The sequence below is a fragment of the Coregonus lavaretus genome (assembly GCF_964263955.1).
Source record: "Coregonus lavaretus genome assembly, chromosome: 26".
Lineage (NCBI taxonomy): Eukaryota > Metazoa > Chordata > Actinopteri > Salmoniformes > Salmonidae > Coregonus > Coregonus lavaretus.
The window spans coordinates 25,986,898-26,011,922 of record NC_140013.1 but is presented as its reverse complement, the minus strand read 5'-3'; the positions used below and the strand labels follow the sequence as shown (position 1 = coordinate 26,011,922).

Here is a 25,025-nt window from a genome sequence, read left to right as displayed (position 1 = left end):
TTATGGGGAAACTTTTAGAAAACTGCAGATAGGTAGTAGAACAAGGTATTCCAGATATGACTGCAGTGGTAGGTTAATGGTGGAAAATGTCCCAGTCCCCATGCTCAATGGGCTACATGGTTCTGTACAAGTCTGCTTTGTAATTACAGTAGTTTACTTGTAAAAATATATGTTGCTCTGTACTCTCTATGAAGAACAGTTATAGCTCTGTACTCTCTATGAAGAACAGTTATAGCACTTTACTTTCTATGAAGAACAGTTATAGCACTTTATTCTCTATGAAGAACAGTTATAGCTCTTTATTCTCTATGAAGAACAGTTCTAGCACTTTACGCTCTATGAAGAACAGTTATAGCACTTTACGCTCTATGAAGAACAGTTATAGCACTTTACTCTCTATGAAGAACAGTTATAGCACTTTACTCTCTATGAAGAACAGTTATAGCACTTTATTCTCTATGGAAGAACAGTTCTAGCTCTTTATTCTCTATGGAAGAACAGTTGCCTAGTTTCAGAAAGTCCATTTGGACCTGGTGGGGTAAGAGCCAAGAGCCAAAACAAACAAACAAACATATCCTCAGAATCGTCTCTGAGCCTTCAGCTGTACAAAGATAACCCATCACATTACATTCTTACAGTGTTACACAGATAACCCATTACATTACATTATCACAATGTTACACAGATAACCCATTACATTACATTATCACAGCGTTACATACGGTGGTGTAAGTGGTATGACCATATTGTCCACATATACTTAGGTTGACCAGAGTCATGTCTCTTGTCTGATGCGGGCCATTCCTCCTCACTCAGCCACACAACCCCAGTTAGACAGGAGGAACCACAGACACAACCCCAGTTAGACAGGAGGAACCACAGACACAACCCCAGTTAGACAGGAGGAACCACAGACACAACCCCAGTTAGACAGGAGGAACCACAGACACAACCCCAGTTAGACAGGAGGAACCACAGACACAACCCCAGTTAGACAGGAGGAACCACAGACACAACCCCAGTTAGACAGGAGGAACCACAGACACAACCCCAGTTAGACAGGAGGAACCACAGACACAACCCCAGTTAGACAGGAGGAACCACAGACACAACCCCAGTTAGACAGGAGGAACCACAGACACAACCCCAGTTAGACAGGAGGAACCACAGACACAACCCCAGTTAGACAGGAGGAACCACAGACACAACCCCAGTTAGACAGGAGAGTCTAAGGCACAGTCCTACTGGTACCCCTGACAGTGCCTCAACTCCTCCACTGTATCAGTAGGCAGATGAAGGAGAAGTCTTACAGTACGTGTCACACTTGTTGTTTTTGTTTGTTTGTTGTTTTGTTTGTTTGTTTACTTTTTTGTTCTTTGTGCATGTCACTCTAGAGGAGGAGTGTGTGAGTCGCCCATCGTTCACAACCACAAGGCATCTGGGCCTCGTTTCCCAGTTCAGATGGAACTTAAGCGTTACGATGATCCTACCAGATGCGTCGTTATTTACAAGCCAACTTTGTAGCCCTTTCCTGCAGTCAATGACCAAAAGCGCCCTCTTTGGCCTCATGGGTGGAATTTTATTAATATTTTTCATAATTTCTTAATTAATAAATGCAGAAAATCCGGTGTTTCTACGTCAAACGGTTTTGTTATATTTCAGTCTTCTGTGATGTATATAAAGTGTAATATTGGGATGCAAACTCAAAATGTAAAACTCTATATCTGACATGGTATAGGTGTGTTCTTTTTTTAAGCCCATAACCATGTGTGTGAGGTGTATACTTTTGTTTCAAAGTAAATTAGTTTAAGACTACCAAGAATCACTCTGTGTGACCTTGATTTAGCCTACTGCAGCAAAAGGTTGTTAAGAGTGTTTCCCAAACAAGCATGTAGAGAGAATGTTTGCTAAGTGCATCGTTAGACCATGTGTTGATACTGATGGGATCGAAAGAAAAGCAGCGCTGCTCTCGGATCAGCTTTCTCCATTCAAACCTTACCATTAGAATTAAATCAAATCAAATCAAATCACATTTTATTTGCCACATGCGCCGAATACAACAGGTGTAGACCTTTCAGTGAAATGCTTACTTACAGCCCTTAACCAACAGTGCAGTTTTAAGAAAACATTTAATAAAATAAAAATAGAAAAAATTAAATAAAAAAAAGACCAAAAAGTACAAAATTATAAATGTAAAAAAAAAGAGCAAATCATTAAAGAGCAGCAGTAAAATAAAAGAACAGTAGGGAGTCAAAGTACGGGGGGTACCGGTACAGAGTCAATGTACGGGGGGTACCGGTACAGAGTCAATATACAGGGGGTACCGGTACAGAGTCAATATACAGGGGGTACCGGTACAGAGTCAATATACAGGGGGTACCGGTACAGAGTCAATATACAGGGGGTACCGGTACAGAGTCAGTGTGCGGGGGCACCGGTGAAACAAACAAACACGCACTGAAACACACACCCACACACACACACTCAGCTTGGACGTGAAATGACATAAGTCATTTGGAGATGCTGTCAGGGACTGGGGGCTGAGTGTGTGGAGAGAGAATGCAGGGACTGAGGGCTGAGTGTGTGGAGAGAGAATGCAGGGACTGGGGGCTGAGTGTGTGTAGAGAGAATGCAGGGACTGGGGGCTGAGTGTGTGTAGAGAGAATGCAGGGACTGGGGGCTGAGTGTGTGTAGAGAGAATGCAGGGACTGGGGGCTGAGTGTGTGTAGAGAGAATGCAGGGACTGAGGGCTGAGTGTGAGTGCTGAGAGCAGTGTGTGTCCAAACTTTCAGGTTGATCCAGTAAAGCATTGCAATAATGGACTATTTTGTATCAAGTCTGCCCAAATGTGCCAAATTGGTCAATTGATACATAACTATAGAGAACATACAAAAATGATATGATAATACAAAATGTAAGTTTACACACTCCCAGGAATGTCATACATGATGGATCATTAGCTTATACACTAACTTTCACACATCTAGATGGCCGGGCGGGGTGGGAGTGGAGCTAGAGACAGCAGGGGTTCAAACTGTAGAACCCAGTTCCTACATTTGAATATAAAAATGGATTTTATCAAACAAAACTATGCTACATTTTATCTCTGGGACCCTTAGGATGACAAATCAGAGTAAGTAAGTACATTATTTACCTTCAGATGTGAAGAGAGAGAGAGAGAGAGAGAGAGAGAGAGAGAGAGAGAGAGAGAGAGAGAGAGAGAGACCAGAGATATGAGGTGAGAGAGAGAGAGAGAGAGAGATATTATTTACAGAAATGACTACATTTATTCCAAATTGTATCTCATGGGCGAAGGAGCAATGGCTCCTCTTGCAGCCAAATATGTATTTGTAAGAGACAGGGAAGGAGATAAAGGATATTGGGGAGATAGATTTGAGGAGAAGTTCCTCTGGTCTTTAACTGAGGTTGTTCGGATTGATTACCTGTCCATAGCTCTCTGTCTCTCAGAAGTGAGGAAGACCCCATTTCCTCTTTACTAATCTACTGCCTCAAGGCCCCCTGCGCCATCGACCCAAAGGGGGGTATGTGTGTATATTTAATTAATAATCAGCTACAGTATGAACAAGTTTACCTGCAGTCTTTGACACGCTACAGAATATTGTGATGCATTGACCTTCAGTGTAAGATGTATATTTTCTTCAAATCAAATCAAATGTTATTTGTCACATGCGCCGGATACAACAGGTGTAGACCTTACCGTGAAATGTTCACTTACAAGCCCTTAACCAGCACTGCCGTTTTAAGAAAATAGAGTTAAGAAAATCTAAATAATACAAATAATAAAAGTAACACAATAAAAGAACAATAACAAGGGGGTACCGGTACCGAGTCAATGTGACGCTCCGGTACCACTCGAACACATGCACAAGGCTATATACAGGGGGTCAATGTGACGCTCCGGTACCACTCGAACACATGCACAAGGCTATATACAGGGGGTCAATGAGACGCTCCGGTACCACTCGAACACATGCACAAGGCTATATACAGGGGGTCAATGTGACGCTCCGGTACCACTCGAACACATGCACAAGGCTATATACAGGGGGTCAATGTGACGCTCCGGTACCACTCGAACACATGCACAAGGCTATATACAGGGGGTCAATGTGACGCTCCGGTACCACTCGAACACATGCACAAGGCTATATACAGGAGGTCAATGTGACGCTCCGGTACCACTCGAACACATGCATGCCCACACTTAGCTTATGTAAACTGTAGATGTGTTTCTCGTTAAATATTGTTACCTGTCAAAATACATCTAATTGTAAGTGGGGCGGCTACACAGAGGATTTACAAGGTGTGAGAGAGAATAAAAGAGGTTAGAGTCAGAGAGACATGATGGAATAAGAGAAGTGAGAGAGGTGAGAGTCAGAGAGACATGATGGAATAAGAGAAGTGAGAGAGGTGAGAGTCAGAGAGACATGATGGAATAAGAGAAGTGAGAGAGGTGAGAGTCAGAGAGACATGATGGAATAAGAGAAGTGAAAGAGGTGATAGACACATGATGTATGCAGGCCAGTCTACACATTTTAATGTTAGTTGTCCTTTACTACAGCTGATTGTGGTCAACCCCACATCTTCTAAGTCTTCAGTAACATATATACTCATATCAGCAGATGCAGTCTACAGTAACATATAGACTAATTTCAGATGATACAGTCTACAGTAACATATAGACTAATCTCAGATTATACAGTCTACAGTAACATATAGACTCATTTCAGATTATACAGTCTACAGTAACATATAGACTAATCTCAGATTATACAGTCTACAGTAACATATATACTAATCTCAGATTATACAGTCTACAGTAACATATAGACTAATTTCAGATTATACAGTCTACAGTAACATAGACTAATCTCAGTAGATACAGTCTACAGTAACATATAGACTAATCTCAGTTGATACAGTCTACAGTAATATATATATACTAATCTCAGATTATACAGTCTACAGTAACATATATACTAATTTCAGATTATACAGTCTACAGTAACATATAGACTAATTTCAGATTATACAGTCTACAGTAACATATAGACTCATTTCAGATTATACAGTCTACAGTAACATGTAGACTAATCTCAGATTATACAGTCTACAGTAACATATAGACTAATTTCAGATTATACAGTCTACAGTAACATGTTGACTAATCTCAGATTATACAGTCTACAGTAAAATATAGACTAATTACAGTTCACACAAGTGGTACTCATCACTCAGCCAACAGAAAGTTTGTAATTGAATCGACTTTTGACAAATGACATTTTAAATGCAAAACTGACAGATTCATAATGTTTAGTGGTTCTTATCATCTAACAGACTCATACATTCATAATGTTTAGTGGTTCTTGTCATCTAATAGGCTCCCCTTGCACACACACCACACACGGTGAAAGGCCAGCTCTCACCCACACCTAGAACACTCACATTTCTCTCAAGTAAAGCTATTCACATCTCCATGGAGACCGGAGGATAATTACCTCACCTCCATATGTTCTGTTTCCATCAGGAAGGCAACAAAATACAACAGTAAAGAGTAGACCTCAGAGCAAACTGACGCTACGTGCTATTGCACTGACAGGGTCAGGTTTAATTATTGAAACTGTCAGAGGATCATCTTGACCATATTCAACTGAAACTGGTTTAACAGAGAGATACTGTAGATAAAGAGCTAGATAGACCAACAGTAACATACTCAGGTTGCAGTGGATGTCAATAAATTCCTATTGTGCGATCACAGAGAACACTAGCATAAAGTTGACAGAACATGGTAACAGCCTCGGGGCGCCGTTAGCACATTCCTAGAACACATATCAAACGCTACACGAGTTAGCCGAGGTAGCACGTATCCCCCCCCCCCCTCTGCTCTTTCTATTTAAGGAGATTTTGGTGTATGTCCATGTTTGCATGTGTGTGTTTGTGTTTGTGTTTGAGCAGAGGGGAAAGCTCTGTCGACTCAGTGTGCCAGTGTTACGGTACAGTAGATCAGATATGATCAGTTGATTCAGTCTGCCAGTGTTACGGTACAGTAGATCAGATATGATCAGTTGATTCAGTCTACCAGTGTTACGGTACAGTAGATCAGATATGATCAGTTGATTCAGTCTGCCAGTGTTACGGTACAGTAGATCAGATATGATCAGTTGATTCAGTCTGCCAGTGTTACGGTACAGTAGATCAGATATGATCAGTTGATTCAGTCTGCCAGTGTTACGGTACAGTAGATCAGATATGATCAGTTGATTCAGTCTGCCAGTGTTACGGTATAGTAGATCAGATATGATCAGTTGATTCAGTCTGCCAGTGTTACGGTACAGTAGATCAGATATGATCAGTTGATTCAGTCTGCCAGTGTTACGGTACAGTAGATCACATATGATCAGTTTATTCAGTCTGCCAGTGTTACGGTACAGTAGATCAGATATGATCAGATGATTCAGTCTGCCAGTGTTACAGTACAATATGTCATATATGATCTCTCATGGCTCTCTGTTTACATTTCCCAGAGACAGACATCACATCACATTCAGGGAGAGGAGAAGTATACAACACACACACACAAACACACACACAAACACACACACACAAAACACACACACACCAGCAATGGATCAATAACCACGCTGTCAGTGATTCTGACAATCCCATTCGTATCTCTCTCTCCCCTCTGTCTCTTTCTGTCCTTCTCTCTTCACTTCTCCTTGTCTCTTTCTCTCTCTCTCCCCTATATACTGACAGTAATTCAATCTAAATATGCTATGTTTGTCAGTGGGGCTGCTTAGACTGCTAGCCATAACTGTCTGACTTTTAATGGGCAAGTTTCTCATTTTTGCTGAAAGAGAAACTGGACAGAGACAGAGAGAGAGAGAGACAGAGAGAGGGAGTGGGAGAGACAGAAAGAGAGAGAGAGAGAGAGAGAGAGAGAGAGGGAGAGAGAGAGAGAGAGAGAGAGTGGGAGAGACAGAAAGAGAGAGAGAGAGAGAGAGAGAGAGTGGGAGAGACAGAGAGAGAGAAGGAGTAGGAGAGACAGAAAGAGAGAGTGGGAGAGACAGAGAGAGAGAAGGAGTAGGAGAGACAGAAAGAGAGAGAGAGAGACAGAGAGAGCGAGGGAGTGGAGAGAGACAGAAAGAGAGAGTGGGAGAGACAGAGAGAGAGGGATATTGAGTGATATGAGGGAGGGAGAATTTCTGTAGTTGAGTAAAGAGTAAGATCGAAATAGAGCGGTAGTATTAACAGCCCAGAACACAGGACTGTTTTACAAACCACATGCTGCCAGGGGCATACATCCTATTATTACCACTGCTATAGCCTCCTATTTAAACTGATGTTAACGTACCATTACTAAGATATGTTATATAAGCTTCCTCACACTTCAAGGTGCAGATGCACAACACCCAATCCTCCATTCACTTCACGTCAATGTCCCTAGCTATAAATATATTCTATCCTGCCTAGACTCATGAACATATTGTTAATGTATAGCATCCGGTATACACTAGCGATGCTAGAGAATACATAGCATAAGCCTACTTCAGCACAGTCTTGGCTCTTCTTCCCAGAGCCATCACCTCCCTGTCTCTCTTCCTCCCCAGAGCTCCTCTATCCCCGTCTCAGCCCTCTCTAACAGGCCCTGTTAATTGGTTTATCGGAGCTCCTCTAACCCCGTCTCAGCCCTCTCTGACAGGCCCTGTTAATTTGGTTTATTGGAGCTCCTCTATCCCCGTCTCAGCCCTCTCTAACAGGCCCTGTTTATTGGAGCTCCTCTATCCCCGTCTCAGCCCTCTCTAACAGGCCCTGTTTATTGGAGCTCCTCTATCCCCGTCTCAGCCCTCTCTAACAGGCCCTGTTTATTGGAGCTCCTCTATCCCCGTCTCAGCCCTCTCTGACAGGCCCTGTTAATTTGGTTTATTGGAGCTCCTCTATCCCCGTCTCAGCCCTCTCTAACAGGCCCTGTTTATTGGAGCTCCTCTATCCCCGTCTCAGCCCTCTCTAACAGGCCCTGTTTATTGGAGCTCCTCTATCCCCGTCTCAGCCCTCTCTGACAGGCCCTGTTTATTGGTTTATTGGATCTCCTCTAACCCCGTCTCAGCCCTCTCTAACAGGCCCTGTTTATTGGTTAATTGGAGCTCCTCTAACCCCGTCTCAGCCCTCTCTGACAGGCCCTGTTTATTGGTTTATCGGAGCTCCTCTAACCCCGTCTCAGCCCTCTCTGACAGGCCCTGTTTATTGGTTTATTTGGAGCTCCTCTATCCCCGTCTCAGCCCTCTCTAACAGGCCCTGTTTATTGGAGCTCCTCTATCCCCGTCTCAGCCCTCTCTAACAGGCCCTGTTTATTGGAGCTCCTCTATCCCCGTCTCAGCCCTCTCTAACAGGCCCTGTTTATTGGAGCTCCTCTATCCCCGTCTCAGCCCTCTCTGACAGGCCCTGTTAATTTGGTTTATTGGAGCTCCTCTATCCCCGTCTCAGCCCTCTCTAACAGGCCCTGTTTATTGGAGCTCCTCTATCCCCGTCTCAGCCCTCTCTAACAGGCCCTGTTTATTGGAGCTCCTCTATCCCCGTCTCAGCCCTCTCTGACAGGCCCTGTTTATTGGTTTATTGGATCTCCTCTAACCCCGTCTCAGCCCTCTCTAACAGGCCCTGTTTATTGGTTAATTGGAGCTCCTCTAACCCCGTCTCAGCCCTCTCTGACAGGCCCTGTTTATTGGTTTATCGGAGCTCCTCTAACCCCGTCTCAGCCCTCTCTGACAGGCCCTGTTTATTGGTTTATTTGGAGCTCCTCTAACCCCGTCTCAGCCCTCTCTAACAGGCCCTGTTTATTGGTTCATCGGGATGCCCAATAGCCTTTGCCGAAGCGGCAGCTATTCCAGCTGGAGTCAACACAAAAACATAAAACCCGTAACAAAACAGTTATACACTGATAGATAAGAACAGTCACACACATTTTTAAATACATCGATATACAAACAATACAACTAAAGCATGTGTGTTGCCCACAGAGCCCACCAGACAGGAGAGACACTGGCTGCAACACCTACTGGACATGTTTTCCCAACCTGTTCCAGGACCTCAGGGCTTCTACAAAAGGTTTTAACATGAATGTTTACCAATTACAGCCATTTTCCTCTTCATGTCTCGTCTCCATCCAACAATACTGTCACTCAGCCTAGACAGATCAACGTGATGTACAGTGAGGGAATCCCCTGCTGATTTTGTACGTTTGCCCACTGATAAAGACATGATCAGTCTATACTTTTAATGGTAGGTTTATTTGAAAAGTGAGAGACAGAATAACAACAAAAAAATCCAGAAAAACGCATGTCAAAAATGTTATAAATTGATTTGCATTTTAATGAGGGAAATAAGTATTTGACCCCTATGCAAAACATGACTTAGTACTTGGTGGCAAAACCCTTGTTGGCAATCACAGAGGTCAGACGTTTCTTGTAGTTGGCCACCAGGTTTGCACACATCTCAGGAGGGATTTTGTTCCACTCCTCTTTGTAGATCTTCTCCAAGTCATTAAGGTTTCGAGGCTGATGTTTGGCAACTCGAACCTTCAGCTCCCTCCACAGATTTTCTATGGGATTAAGGCCTGGAGACTGGCTAGGCCACTCCAGGACATTAATGTGCTTCTTCTTGAGCAACTCCTTTGTTGCCTTGGCCGTGTGTTTTGGGTCATTGTCATGCTGGAATACCCATCCACGACCCATTTTCAATGCCCTGGCTGAGGGAAGGAGGTTCTCACCCAAGATTTGATGTTACATGGCCCCGTCCATCGTCCCTTTGATGCGGTGAAGTTGTCCTGTCCCCTTAGCAGAAAAACACCCCCAAAGTATAATGTTTCCACCTCCATGTTTGACGGTGGGGATGGTGTTCTTGGGGTAATAGGCAGCATTCCTCCTCCTCCAAACATGGTGAGTTGAGTTGATGCCAAAGAGCTCGATTTTGGTCTCATCTGACCACAACACTTTCACCCAGTTCTCCTCTGAATCATTCAGATGTTCATTGGCAAACTTCAGACGGCCCTGTATATGTGCTTTCTTGAGCAGGTGGACCTTGCGGGCGCTGCAGGATTTCAGTCCTTCACGGCGTAGTGTGCTACCAATTGTTTTCTTGGATACTATGGTCCCAGCTGCCTTGAGATCATTGACAAGATCCTCCCTTGTAGTTCTGGGCTGAATCCTCACCGTTCTCATGATCATTGCAACTCCACGAGGTGAGATTTTGCATGGAGCCCCAGGCCGAGGGAGATTGACAGTTATTTTGTGTTTCTTCCATTTGCGAATAATCGCACCAACTTTTGTCACCGTCGCACCAAGCTGCTTGGTGATGGTCTTGTAGCCCATTCCAGCCTTGTTTAGGTCTACAATCTTGTCCCTGACATCCTTGGAGAGCTCTTTGGTCTTGGCCATGGTGGAGAGTTTGGAATCTGATTGATTGATTGCTTCTGTGGACAGGTGTCTTTTATACAGGTAACAAACTGAGATTAGGAGCACTCCCATTAAGAGTGTGCTCCTAATCTCAGCTCGTTACCTGTATAAAAGACACCTGGGAGCCAGAAAGAATTTTGATTGAGAGGGGGTCAAATACTTATTTCCCTCATTAAAATGCAAATCAATTTATAACATTTTTGACATGCGTTTTTCTGGATTTTTGTTGATGTAATTCTGTCTCTCACTGTTCAAATAAACGTACCATTAAAAACATAGACTGATCATTTCTTTGTCAGTGGGCGAACGTACAAAATCAGCAGGGGATCAAATACTTTTTTCCCTCACTGTAGATGGAGGTCAAGAGGAGAGCAGGAGGGGTGAGATATGGAGCAACTGGAGAGGGCCAGATGGTCAGGGTTATCATGAGGGTGTTGAGAGGGCAGAGCGCCGTGAAAGCTGACATGAAATGACACTTTAAACGGACCACCAGAGGAGAACAGGACAGTCAAGACTCCCGTCTCTTACCAGAGGCTGCCTTCTGTCACAGCTCATAAACCTCAGTTTCATCAACTTCCATTTGAATTGCTCTCGGGTCTCTGCAACTGATGATCCAGAATGGCTCACACAGGACACGGCAGGGAATGGCATCCTGGCATTTCCAATTAAAAAAGGAGAGGGGGAAACTACTTGAGACAAAAGAGGGGAGACCCGATGCAATCGGGAACAGAAGAAACCAACAGAGAGGCAGAAAATCCTTCAGGCCAGATAGGGGGGAAACTCTCCAGACCAGGAGAAAATCCTTCATGTCAGATAGGGGGAAACTCTTCCAGACCAGGAGAAAATCCTTCATGTCAGATAGGGGGAAACTCTCCAGACCAGGAGAAAATCCTTCAGGCCAGATAGGGGGGAAACTCTCCAGACCAGGAGAAAATCCTTCAGGCCAGATAGGGGGAAACTCTTCCAGACCAGGAGAAAATCCTTCATGTCAGATAGGGGGAAACTCTCCAGACCAGGAGAAAATCCTTCAGGCCAGATAGGGGAGAACTCCGTGCCACCTCACTGCTCCGTGCAGAATTACTGCTTTGTGTGCCAAAGCCTCAGTGAATGCTTTGAATATGTAGCAGCTCAATCTGTTAGCAGCTAATAACAGTTTGAATCATAACTTTTTTTACAGCACTTTTATCAATGCACTTTACTTTGTATGGGAGTAACTGGACAACATGTACGTCAGGCCTAATACCTACCTGGATGATGCACAGCAGCCATTTTGCGCCAGTATGCTCACCCCACAGTAGGGTTTATTATTCATTAATCAGTGTGCTGGTTTGCATGTTTTCATGGTCACTTGTCTCTGGACCTCTCCCCTCCTCCTCTCTCACTCCTCCGCTTGTTTTCTCCCCCTCTCCTCTCATCCTTCACTCCCCTTCTCCTCTCATCCTTCACTCCCCTTCTCCTCTCATCCTTCACTCCCCTTCTCCTCTCATCCTTCACTTCCCCTCTCCTCTCATCCTTCACTCCCCTTCTCCTCTCATCCTTCACTTCCCCTCTCCTCTCATCCTTCACTCCCCTTCTCCTCTCATCCTTCACTCCCCTTCTCCTCTCATCCTTCACTCCCCTTCTCCTCTCATCCTTCACTCCCCTTCTCCTCTCCTTCTTCACTCCCCTTCTCCTCTCATCCTTCACTCCCCTTCTCCTCTCATCCTTCACTCCCCTTCTCCTCTCCTCCTCTCCTCACCAGGGGGTTCAGCTGGCCCTTGGCTCTCATGTAGAAAATCAACCCTCTGTGACAGTTGGCTCGATGCTCGCTCACACACACACACACACACACACACACACACACACACACACACACACACATACGCATGCACGCACCCACACACAGACACACACCCACACACACACACACACACACACAAAGGACCTGTGACAATGAAACAATCCTGAATATAGGATACAGGATAGGAAAGGAGAACTGATATGGGTGTATGCTTTGTAGTCTGTGTGCGTGTGTGTGTGTGTGTGTGTGTGTGTGTGTGTGTGTGTGTGTGTGTGTGTGTGTACTGGAAGTCTGCATAATTTTAATGCCATTCATTTGACATAAAATACTAAAATCACCAGTAAATGAGCTCAAAGTGATTTTAATTGAGGAAATATTTTCCAAAGTGTTCCCACGCATAAATAGAGAGCCACATGTGATCGTATCCCAATGTTATCAAGGTTTGAAATGACCCGGGGGTAATAATATTGTGGAAAGGTGTGTGTGTAGGTGAAAACAAATAAAAATTCAACAAAAAGGTTTGAATTAATTCTGTTTTTGTCTGTTTGGTATTCTTGCGGTTAATTTGAAGTGTACAAATTATTTATAACTCTGACCATCTGCTGAAGGAAAAATCAGCCCACGGTTGAATGTAATTGCGGATCCCTGCCTTAGGTTTATCAACTGCTCTGGGACTTGATCCATATCAATCAACCCATTCACGTCAATCAAACCATTCATATCAATCAGCCCTGAGGTGTAAATCTATCAAATCAATCAATAGGATCAACCCCGGTCATCAGTCAGATCAAGACGTTGCTGTAAACAATGAAAAGGCCATGACAGTCCATTAGCACCTGGGTTAATGTATACTCCAGGACCTTAAAGACGTGTCATAAAGGTTTTGTATCTTTTCAGCCAGTAGTTTTGAAAGTAGTGTTCACGAGCCAAAACGGGTCCCTGAAAAATTGTGCACAATTGTGTACAACAATTGTACTCCTGAGTGGCGCAGTGGTCTAAGGCACTGCATCGCAGTGCTAACTGTGCCACTAGAGATCCTGGTTCGAATCCAGGCTCTGTCGTAGCCGGCCGCGACTGGGAGACTCATGGGCGGCGCACAATTGGCCCAGCGTCGTCTAGGGTAGGGGAGGGAATGGCCAGCAGGGATGTAGCTCAGTTGATAGAGCATGGCGTTTGCAACGCCAGGGTTGTGGGTTCGATTCCCACGGGGGACCAGTATAAAAAATATATATATATATGTAATCACTAACTGTAAGTCGCTCTGGATAAGAGCGTCTGCTAAATGACTAAAATGTACAATATGTTATGAATTTGTACGTGCTTAACTACGATCCCATTCAATCTCTTTAATTATACATCCTATGAGAAGTCAGATATGTGAATGCAGTAGAGTTGCGCCCATCTCGTTAATAGCATCTACATTGTGTGACAGACTCACCTTCCTGCTCGTCTGTCTGTCTGAGTCTCTCACCGATATAACCATTGCAGCTTTTTGGCATTGAATGCAATGTATGGACTCGTGCATCGTGTACCGTGATGTCTATCTTTTCGCAAAAGCTTCACTTTCTGTGGCTGATCAATGATGCCGTGTTTGACAGAGTCTTTCTTAGTCAAATTCAAACTCTGTCAATAACTGTCAATCAATCCCAGTCACCCACTCTCATTGGTCAGGATGGGCTCTGGAGGTGGTTGCTTACTGTTGTGAGGCAACTCGCTAGACGACCATGATGAATGATGCTATTCATTTAGTCGTGTTCCCCTGATGTAGGCATCCATCACAGATCTGGTAGGACATTAGTACCTTCTGTCATTCGGGAGATTAAATAGTGAAATACTTAGACCTCTCTGTCCACCTCCCTTATGGGATAAAGTGTGCATGCGTTTGTGTGTGTCTATAGTAGCTGTTGTGAAAAACGGGTCAAATTAAGATAGAAAATCTGTAGTATCCTTCCTACTGTCTTTCAAACAACTTTCCTCTGCATCCCTACCATGCTATACCCTCATCTCTCCACCATGAATCACTCACACTCTCTCTCTCTCTCAACCTCTCTCTCCCTCACACACACACACACAAACGCACGGATGTGCATGCACATACACAAACACACACAAACAAACACACATATACACACACACACTATGGCAAAATGTACACAGAAACAAACACCTACTGAGCAAATGTCAAATTGGCTTTTTACCAAATGACCGTACGACAGACCACGTGTTCACCCTGCACACCCTAATTGATAAACAAACAAACCAAAACAAAGGCAAAGTCTTCTCATGGTTTGTTGATTCCAAAAAGCTTTTGACTCAATTTGGCATGAGGGTCTGCTATACAAATTGATGGAAAGTGGGGTTGGGGGAAAAACATACGACATTAAAAAATCCATGTACACAAACAACAAGTGTGCGGTTAAAATTGGCAAAAAACACACACATTTCTTTCCACAGGGCCATGGGGGGAGACAGGGATGCAGTTTAAGCCCCACCCTCTTCAACATATATATCAACGAATTGGCGAGGGCACTAGAACAGTCTGCAGCACCCGGCCTCAACCTACTAGAATCTGAAGTCAAACGTCTACTGTTTGCTGATGATCTGGTGCTTCTGTCACCAACCAAGGAGGGCCTACAGCAACACCTAGATCTTCTGCACATATTCTGTCAGACCTGGGCCCTGACAGTACATCTCAGTAAAACAAAAATAATGGTGTTCCAAAAAAGGTCCAGTTGCCAGGACCACAAATACAAATTCCATTTAGACACTGTTGCCCCAGAGCACATTCAAAAACTATACATACCTCTGCCTAAACATCAGCACCACAGGTAACTTCCACAAAGCTGTGAACGATCTGAGAAACAAGGCAAGAAGGGCCTTCTATGCCATTAAAAGGAACATAAAATTCTAAACATACCAATTAGGATCTGGCGAAAAATACTTGAATCAGTTGTAGAACCCATTGCCCTTTATGGTTGTGAGGTCTGGGGTCCGCTCACCAACCAAGAATTCACAAAATGGGACAAACACCAAATTGAGACTCTGCATGCAGAATTCTGCAAAAATATCCTCAGTGTACAACGAAAAACACAAAATAATTCATGCAGAGCAGAATTAGGCCGATACCCGCTATTTACCAAAATCCAGAAAAGAGCCGTTAAATTCTATAACCACTTAAAAGGAAGTGATTCCCAAACCTTCCATAACAAAGCCATCACCTACAGAGAGGTGTCATTACAACACTGTATATAGACATAATATGACATTTGAAATGTCTTTATTCTTTTGGAACTTCTGAGAGTAATGTTTACTGTTACTATTGAATGTTTATTTCACTTTTGTTTACTATCTACTGCACTTGCTTTGGCAATGTTAACATGCGTTTCCCATGCCAATAAAGCCCTTCAATTGAGTTGAATTGAGAGAAAAGCAGAAAATAAAAGAGCAAGAGACAACTTGACACACAAGCACACTAAAGTCCACAACATATGTATACTTAGACTACGTTAATGACACAACACACCCACTATGTTATCCCCCAGCTTCAGCCACACACTCTCTCTCTCGCACACACACACACACGCACACGCACATAGGCACACACACACACACACACACACACACACAAACACGCACCTGTATTTCATTCCGGTCAGTTTCCCTGTGGACTCTTTGAGGGAGATGTGGTGTCGGGGTGCGAACGCCCCAAAGCTGCGTGCTATAATGGCCACGGTTCTGAACTTGGCCCGTGCCGCATTCCCCGGGCTGGTGGCATTCTTGTGATCTCCATTTCCACGTTTCATGTGGGGGTCAGTACAGGCTATAGACACCTGCATGGCTGGGCTGGATGGACCGACTGACACTCAGAGAGAAATGTACAGGACAGAGAGTCCAAGAGAAGCGGATGAACAGTGAGTTTCAAAAAACTAAACAGAGAGAGACTGAGAGAAAGTTTTAAAATGTCTTGATCTTTTGTTGAAATGCCCTGTTGATGTTGAAATGTCCTCCTCGTGTTAAAATGTCCTGTCTTCTTTCTGTGTTAAAATGTCCTGTCTTCTTTCCGTGTTAAAATGTTGTTTCTTTCTCAGTGTTGTTGTTCTGTAACTCAGAGTTACTGGAAGTCTTCTGAATGTTGTAGGTCCTTATCTTCCCTCTGAAGAGAAGTCAGTCCTCACAGCAAGAAGATGACAGATACTAATTAGTTGTCCAGAGAAACACAAACTTCCCCCTCCTTCTTATTCCTTCCTGTCTTCTAGAGAATATCTGACAGTGGTCGGAAGAGTGCCGGTCAGAATGCTGAGAAGAATTCCAGAGAAGCTGGAGAGATTCCAGAGGGATGCAATGAGAGTGGAATCTGGTCAGGAGTCAGGACCGGTCATCATGTCTGGACTAACCACAGAGAGAGAGGGAGGAGAGGGTGAGGGAGGAGGGTAATGGGGGGATGAGGAGAGGGGGAAGGACGAGGGTTGATCTCAGGACGGGGCAGGGTGCTCTGTCATCCTTCACGGCGTTCCGCTCTCTCGCTTCTTCTCTTCTTATGATGTGTTTTTCTTCAAGCCTCTTTCACGTTTTCTTGCTCCAGCCTGCCGATGTTAATGTCTGTCACTAATGGGTATCTGCCCCAGATTCCCCTCTTTACTCTCTCTATCTCCTCTTATATTAGCTTTCTATCCGCCACTCTACTCTTCTTTTCTTTCGTTCTCAGCACTATAGCTCCATCTCCTCTGGTGCTCCTGCCGGGCAGTGAGTGGCATGCAGCACGCTCTCTCTCTCTCTCTCTCTCTCTCGCTCTCTCACTCTCTCTCACTCTCTCTCTCGCTCTCTCTCTCTCAATTCAATTCAATTTCAATTTAAGGGCTTTATTGGCATGGGAAACGTGTGTTAACATTGCCAAAGCAAGTGAAGTAGATAGTAAACAAAAGTGAAATAAACAATAAATATTAACAGTAAACATTACACTCAGAAGTTTCAAAAGAATAAAGACATTTCAAATGTCATATTATGTATATATACAGTGTTGTTACAATGTGCAAATAGTTAAAGTACAAATGGGAAAATAAATAAACATAAATATGGGTTGTATTTACAATGGTGTTTGTTCTTCACTGGTTGCCCTTTTCTTGTGGCAGCAGGTCACAAATCTTGCTGCTGTGATGGCACACTGTGGTTTTTCACCCAGTAGATAAGGGAGTTTATCAAAATTGGGTTTGTTTTCGAATTCTTTGTGGATCGCTGTAATCTGAGGGAAATATGTGTCTCTAATATGGTCATACATTTGGCAGGAGGTTAGGAAGTGTAGCTCAGTTTCCACCTCATTTTGTGGGCAGTGTGCACATAGCCTGTCTTCTCTTGAGAGCCAGGTCTGCCTACGGCGGCCTTTCTCAATAGCAAGGCTATGCTCACTGAGTCTGTACATAGTCAAAGCTTTCCTTAAGTTTGGGTCAGTCACAGTGGTCAAGTATTCTGCCACTGTGTACTCTCTGTTTAGGGCCAAATAGCATTCTAGTTTGCTCTGTTTTTTTGTTTGTTCTTTCCAATGTGTCAAGTAATTCTCTTTTTGTTTTCTCATGATTTGGTTGGGTCTAGTTGTGTTGTTGTTGTTGTTGTCCTGGGGCTGTGTGGGGTCTGTTTGTGTTTGTGAACAGAGCCCCAGGACAAGCTTACTTAGGGGACTCTTCTCCAAGTTCATCTCTCTGTAGGTGATGGCTTTGTTATGGAAGGTTTGAGAATCGCTTCCTTTTAAGTGGTTATAGAATTTAACGGCTCTTTTCTGGATTTTGATAATTAGCGGGTATTGGCCTAATTCTGCTCTGCATGCATTATTTGGTGTTTTACGTTGTACACGGAGGATGTTTTTGCAGAATTCTGCATGCAGAGTCTCAATTTGGTGTTTGTCCCATTTTGTGAATTCTTGGTTGGTGAGCGGACCCCAGACCTCACAACCATAAAGGGCAATGGGTTCTATAACTGATTCAAGTATTTTTAGCCAGATCCTAATTGGTATGTCAAATTTAATGTTCCTTTTGATGGCATAGAAGGCCCTTCTTGCCTTGTCTCTCAGATCGTTCACAGCTTTGTGGAAGTTACCTGTGGCGCTGATGTTTAGGCCGAGGTATGTATAGTTTTTTGTGTGCTCTAGGGCAACGGTGTCTAGATGGAATTTGTATTTGTGGTCCTGGCAACTGGACCTTTTTTGGAACACCATTATTTTTGTCTTACTGAGATTTACTGTCAGGGCCCAGGTCTGACAGAATCTGTGCAGAAGATCTAGGTGCTGCTGTAGGCCCTCCTTGGTTGGTGACAGAAGCACCAGATCGTCAGCAAACAGAAGACATTTGACTTCAGATTCTAGTAGGGTGAGGCCGGGTGCTGCAGACTGTTCTAGTGCCCTCGCCAATTCGTTGATATATATGTTGAAGAGGGTGGGGCTTAAACTGCATCCCTGTCTCACCCCACGGCCCTGTGGAAAGAAATGTGTGTGTTTTTTGCCAATTTTAACCGCACACTTGTTGTTTGTGTACATGGATTTTATAATGTCGTATGTTTTTCCCCCAACCCCACTTTCCATCAATTTGTATAGCAGACCCTCATGCCAAATTGAGTCAAAAGCTTTTTTGAAATCAACAAAGCATGAGAAGACTTTGCCTTTGTTTTGGTTTGTTTGTTTGTCAATTAGGGTGTGCAGGGTGAATACGTGGTCTGTCGTACGGTAATTTGGTAAAAAGCCAATTTGACATTTGCTCAGTACATTGTTTTCACTGAGGAAATGAACTAGTCTGCTGTTAATGATAATGCAGAGGATTTTCCCAAGGTTGCTGTTGACGCATATCCCACGGTAGTTATTGGGGTCAAATTTGTCTCCACTTTTGTGGATTGGGGTGATCAGTCCTTGGTTCCAGATGTTGGGGAAGATGCCGGGAAGATGCCAGAGCTAAGGATGATGTTAAAGAGTTTAAGTATAGGTAATTGAAATTTGTGGTCTGTATATTGTATCATTTCATTGAGGATACCATCAACACCACAGGACTTTTTGGGTTGGAGGGTTTGTATTTTGTCCTGTAGTTCATTCAATGTAATTGGAGAATCCAGTGGGTTCTGGTAGTCTTTAATAGTTGATTCTAAGATTTGCATTTGATCATGTATATTTTTTTGCTGTTTGTTCTCTGTTATAGGGCCAAAAAGATTGGAGAAGTGGTTTACCCATACATCTCTGTTTTGGATAGATAGCTCTTCGTGTTGTTGTTTGTTTAGTGTTTTCCAATTTTCCCAGAAGTGGTTAGAGTCTATGGATTCTTCAATTACATTGAGCTGATTTCTGACATGCTGTTCCTTCTTTTTCCGTAGTGTATTTCTGTATTGTTTTAGTGATTCACCATAGTGAAGGCGTAGGCTCAGGTTTTCTGGGTCTCTATGTTTTTGGTTGGATAGGTTTCTCAATTTCTTTCTTAGGTTTTTGCATTCTTCATCAAACAATTTATCACTGTTATTACTTTTCTTTGGTTTTCTGTTAGAGATTTTTTGATTTGATAGGGAAGCTGAGAGGTCAAATATACTGTTTAGGTTTTCTACTGCCAAGTTTACACCTTCACTATTACAGTGGAATGTTTTGTCCAGGAAGTTGTCTAGAATGGATTGAATTTGTTGTTTCCTAATTGTTTTTTGGTAGGTTTCAACACTACTTTCCTTCCATCTATAGCATTTCTTAATATTATTCAGTTCCTTTGGCTTTGATGCCTCATGATTGAGTATTGCTCTGTTCAATATATTATATATTATTATTATATTCAAGTAGACTGTGATTTTGCTGTGGTCTGATAGTGGTGTCAGTGGGCTGACTGTGAACGCTCTGAGAGACTCTGGGTTGAGGTCAGTGATAAAGTAGTCTACAGTACTACTGCCAAGAGATGAGCTATAGGTGTACCTACCATAGGAGTCCCCTCGAAGCCTACCATTGACTATGTACATACCCAGTGTGCGACAGAGCTGCAGGAGTCGTGACCCGTTTTTGTTGGTTATGTTGTCGTAGTTGTGCCTAGGGGGGCATATGGGGGAGGGAATGCTGTCACCTCCAGGTAGGTGTTTGTCCCCCTGTGTGCTGAGGGTGTCAGGTTCTTGTCCAGTTCTGGCATTTAGGTCGCCACAGACTAGTACATGTCCCTGGGTCTGGAAATGATTGATTTCCCCCTCCAGGATGGAGAAACTGTCTTCATTAAAGTATGGGGATTCTAGTGGGGGGATATAGGTAGCACACAGGAGGACATTTTTCTCAGTTGAGATAATTTCCTTTTGAATTTCTAACCAAATGTAAAATGTTCCTGTTTTGATTAATTTAATAGAGTGAGTTAGGTCTGCTCTATACCAAATTAGCATACCCCCTGAGTCCCTTCCCTGTTTGACACCTGGTAGTTTGGTGGATGGGACTACCAGCTCTCTGTAACCTAGAGGGCAACCAGTGGGTCCGTCTCCTCTATACCATGTTTCTTGTAGGATGACAATGTCTGTCTTTGGTGAAGTCCAGATTCCTGCTCTTTAGGCCAAAGGCAGATGACCTCAGGCCTTGGATATTCCAGGATGAAATAGTGAAGGCTTTGTGTTCCATAAAGTGTCTAATGTTGTTGGTTGTGTGGTTTGGCCTCAGGCCAGTAATTGTGAGCAGAGCCTGCTGAGCATCTGGTACATGCCATTGGCTTGGGCTAGTGTAAGTGGGTGTTGGGCCTGTTTGCCTGCTCACGGCCTGGGCGTATGTGTGACTTTCATGTTGAGGCCCTCTTTGTGGGAGTCTCTCTCTCTCTCTCTCTCTCTCTCTCTCTCTCTCTCAACGTATGTTAACATTGCCAAAGCAAGTGAAGTAGATAGTAAACAAAAGTGAAATAAATATTAACAGTAAACATTACACTCAGAAGTTCCAAAAGAATAAATACATTTCAAATGTCATATTATGTATATATACAGTGTTGTAACAATGTTCAAATAGTTAAAGTACAAATGGGAAAATAAATAAACATAAATATGGGTTGTATTTAAAATGGTGTTTGCTCTCTCTCTCTCTCTCTCTCTCTCTCTCTCTCTCTCTCTCTCTCTCTCAATTTCAATTTCAATTTAAGGGCTTTTATTGGCATGGGAAACGTGTGTTAACATTGCCAAAGCAAGTGAAGTAGATAGTAAACAAAAGTGAAATAAACAATAAATATTAACAGTAAACATTACACTCAGAAGTTTCAAAAGAATAAAGACATTTCAAATGTCATATTATGTATATATACAGTGTTGTAACAATGTGCAAATAGTTAAAGTACAAATGGGAAAATAAATAAACATAAATATGGGTTGTATTTACAATGGTGTTTGTTCTTCACTGGTTGCCCTTTTCTTGTGGCAACAGGTCACAAATCTTGCAGCTGTGATGGCACACTGTGGTTTTTCACCCAGTAGATAAGGGAGTTTATCAAAATTGGGTTTGTTTTCGAATTCTTTGTGGATCGCTGTAATCTGAGGGAAATATGTGTCTCTAATATGGTCATACATTTGGCAGGAGGTTAGGAAGTGCAGCTCAGTTTCCACCTCATTTTGTGGGCAGTGTGCACATAGCCTGTCTTCTCTTGAGAGCCAGGTCTGCCTACGGCGGCCTTTCTCAATAGCAAGGCTATGCTCGCTGAGTCTGTACATAGTCAAAGCTTTCCTTAAGTTTGGGTCAGTCACAGTGGTCAGGTATTCTGCCACTGTGTACTCTCTGTTTAGGGCCAAATAGCATTCTAGTTTGCTCTGTTTATTTGTTTGTTCTTTCCAATGTGTCAAGTAATTCTCTTTTTGTTTTCTCATGATTTGGTTGGGTCTAATTGTCTCTCTCTCTCTCTCTCTCTCTCTCTCTCTCTCTCTCTCTCTCTCTCTCTCTCTCTCTCTCTTTCTCTCCAATTTAATTCTATTTAAGGGCTTTATTGGCATGGGAAAGGGTCATAAAGTGTCCCTTAACACCTAGGTGTGATACCATGTGACCTCACAGGACTACAAAAGGACTCTGACATCTCACCCTCACTCTCTTAGCCTCTTATCCTGCTGGCCCTCTCAAGCTGGACCTCTATCGAGGAGGGAGAAGAACCTCCATGTTCAGTAGGCCGACCACAGGACCTGGACCTTCACCTTTAATGGCAAGAACTAGTGAACTGATAAGTTAGGGAAAAAGTACCTTTTAGGGAATAGTACCTGTAATCCAGTACAGAATTAGGACGGAAGAGCCCATGCACTAAACAGTCTCGGAAGGAGACTTAGTCTAGTGTGGCCTGAACGGTACGTTTAAGCTAACCTTCTTCAAGGAAAGGAAGAGCCAGCAGACAGAGTAACCTGGGACACAACCCAAAGGAGCAGCCCACGAGGGACCTTCCAAACGCAGAGGAAAGGAACAAGAAACCACCACCAAGAAACCCCTCAACTCAGGACAAAGGAGGACACACCGCCATATTTCCTTTATTTACTTCCATGTGGCCTAGCCAGAGCCCAGGACAACAGACTGAGTATCACGTCTGTAATATTCAGAGATCTTGAGGTCTCCTTCTTGTCTTTCATTCTATTCCCTACCTTTTCATGATCACTCTCATTATGTTTGGAAATATTTAGATTAGCGTTATTAAATGTTGATTGTATAAAGAACTTGTGTTTGTCTTGTTATTCTGGGAAAGAACTCCAATAGATTCTTAAAGAATTCATACCTTCAGATTAATCAATGTATTACTATTATTCAAATTTGAGTATTATAGAGTTATTGTAAATAAGTAATGTGTCAGGTCTTCTTCGAAGAGAAAGGACTGGTGCCCCGTTAATAATTTCATAGTAATAAGGGTACACACTATCTTACAATGCAGTGTCTTTGTTGACAAATTACTGCCCACACATACACACACAACTGGAAGCACCTGTGAAGGGAGTCTACTTGGTAAGATAAATAGGTTTTTATCAGAACCAAAACCATCCTGTGATTTTATTTGACCATGGAAAAAAGCTCCTATGTACTGTAAATACAGCAGTGCAGTTCCATTGAATTGAGCCCTATGTCCATTACCCCCTAGCCTGTCCTCCTACAGTATTTCTGTCTGAGTGAGTAGAATTCTGGATTTAAGGACATTAGTATAAGGCTTGTCTACATCAGCCTCCCAGAGATGCAGCTGAATGATAGACCTAACCATGAGACTAGACGCTGAATCTGAAGCCCTGGCTTTTAATAGGGTCTGTTCTTAGTAATTATGCTGACACAATTTGATCAGTGCAGGCTAAGTATCTTCATCTGAAGGAGATGGGGGGAAATTAACGCTGACGTAATAAGTACCATTTGTCACTATTAAGACAGAGGTGTTGACAGCTACTGACGTTGTCAGGGAAACTGTTGCCTCTCCCTCACTTCCAGCAAGCACCCCATCCCCCCCCAATAATCAAGTCAAATACTGTACTGTGCAGTACACACACGCATGCACACACACACGCAAAATAACCATTATTCCTCAGGGCGCTGTGTTTCAAGCAGTCCCCCATCATGATTGAGAGCTGCTGTATGCTGCCTTGAGCTGCCCTGCTTCAACACTGGGGGGTGCAATCAGTGCTACACACTGGCCTGGCTAGCATCGGCTTGGAAAATAGTTTGCATGAAACAAAGCACGAAGCCCACATGAAACAACATGAAATAGTGGTAATAAATCTGTCAATCGATAACAGCACAGAGAGAGAAAAAAATCCATCAAAAGTATTGACAATGCCTTTCATAAATTATGCATGGTTTGTCAGGTCACTGAATCAAATATTACTTGTCACATGCACCACATACAACAGGTATAGACTTTACTGTGAAATGTTTACGAGCCCTTACCCAACAATGCAGTTAAAAAGTACGAAAAATGTGCTAAAGATTCGGAAAAAAGGAAATGGTAACACAATAAAATAACGAGGCTGTATACAAGGAGTACCGGTACTGAGTCAATGTGCAGGGGTACAAGGTAGTTGAGGTTATTGAGGTAATATGTACATGTAGGTAGGGCTAAAATTGATAATTAACAGAGTAGCAGCAGCGTAAGTTTAGAGTGTGAAAGTGTGCCTATGTGTGAGCATGTGAGCGTGTGTAGTGAGTGTGTGTGTGTGTGTGCGGGTCCAGTGAGTGTGCATAAAGCCAGTGCAAGAGAGCCCAAAAAAAAGGGGATCAATGCAAATAGTCCGGTTAGCCATTTGATTAACTGATTAACTGATCAGAGGCTGGAGTCTTTAAAAAATGTTAGGGCCTTCCTCTGACACCGCCTGGTATAGAGGTCCTGGATGGCAGGGAGCTCGGACCCAGTGATGTACTGGGCTTACGCACTACCCTCTGTAGCGCCTTATGATCGGCTACCAGGCAGTTTGCCATACCAAGCAGTGATGCAGCCAGTCAAGATGCTCTCAATGGTGCAGCTGTAGACGTTTTTGAGGATTTATGTTTGGACCATGATAGGTCCTTAGTAATGTGGACACTTGAAGCTCTCGACCCGCTCCACTACAGCCCCTTGAATGTGAATGGGGGCGTACTCAGCCCTCCATTTCCTGTGTTCCACAATCAGCTCCTTTGTCTTGCTGACATTGAGGGAGAGATTGTTGTCCTGGCACCACACTGCCAGGTCTCTGACCTCCTCCCTATAGGCTGTCTCATCGTCGTCGGTGATCAGACCTACCACCGTCGTCTCGTCGTCAAACTTAATGATGGTGTTGGAGTTGTGTGCGGCCACGCAGTCGTGGGTGATGGGTGTACAGGGAGTACAGGAGGGGAC

The 25,025-nt window shown here is 43.4% G+C and overlaps 1 protein-coding gene across 1 annotated transcript in view; it reads right to left on the bottom strand.

The window, feature by feature from the left end:
* The window catches only part of LOC311101889 (cell adhesion molecule DSCAM-like), a gene marked incomplete at both ends in the record, with an annotated part of 190,179 nt that overhangs the window by 78,195 nt on the left and 86,959 nt on the right, over window positions 1-25,025 (bottom strand). The window lies entirely within an intron of this gene.